Source organism: Austrofundulus limnaeus, unplaced genomic scaffold (genome assembly GCF_001266775.1).
Source record: "Austrofundulus limnaeus strain Quisiro unplaced genomic scaffold, Austrofundulus_limnaeus-1.0 Scaffold25, whole genome shotgun sequence".
Taxonomy (NCBI): Eukaryota; Metazoa; Chordata; class Actinopteri; order Cyprinodontiformes; family Rivulidae; genus Austrofundulus; species Austrofundulus limnaeus.
The window spans coordinates 3,346,257-3,347,320 of NW_013952427.1; positions in this window are offsets into that span (position 1 = coordinate 3,346,257).

Consider the following 1,064-nt stretch of genomic DNA (forward strand, 5'->3'; position numbering starts at 1 on the left):
ATAATGCATTTTATTTATAAAGCACCTTTCAGGACACGCAAGGACACTGTACAATAGAAAAATAAAAAATGTAGATTCATATATTTACATAAGTGTGGGAGAAACAGAAATGCGGAGTACAGAACAGTCATAATAAAATACAAAAATGTAGACAAATTGAACAATGTGGTTGTGGGGGGGGGGAGAAACATAGAAGTGTGGACAACAAAAACAGACATATATTGAAAACAGGAGTTAACAGTGGTAGGCTAATTTGAAAAGATGTGTTTTTGGATTTTTCACAAAAAAAAAGTTAATGCGCCAAAGGGGAGATGGAAACACATTTGCCGAATAAGTTCGGACATAGCGAACATGTCGATCAGCTGTTCCCACTGTCCAACAAAGCTCCATCTCCACCAGTGTGCTTGTATGCAGTTTGGATCAGCATCGGCCGAATGCACAGGGGCGGTTCTAGGGGCAGCGCCACAGGGGCATTGGCCCCAGCTGGAATCTGATTGGCCCCCTGAAGTGCCCCTGTCCTGTCACTCTTCTGTCTTTGCCCAAGAACAATGATGGTGGCTGCAGTTCCACTTCCAATTGCTAGTGGTGCCAGTGAGTCAAATAGGAAAGTCCAGCATGAAGCAAGCTTACAAAAGTCTTTTTCAATTTGAACAATCCTGCAGAAAAAGGTTTTTTACAACGATGGCTAGATTTTCTCACGTTGTGTGTTTGAGATTATTTTATTGTACAGTAAAAAAAAATAATGTATAATTGATAAAGAGTATTTACTCTGCAAGTTTTTACAAGTGTTTGAACACATGCGACTGATTAAATGTATAAATCTTACAAAAACTGGGGATTTGTGTGCAAGGATGTTGAACAAATACTTGGCCACTCTATGAATATTGTGGCCCCTTGATGGCCCCTTACACTGAAAAATTCTTGATCCGCCACTACGAATGCATCTTCATTAGGTTCTAAGTATGCTCAACCATGCTGTTTCAGAACTTCCTTGGTTCTAAGTGGGTAGGCACAAGTACAGCATGCTTACGATTTTGACGTCAACAGAATTCTGCCTGTGGATT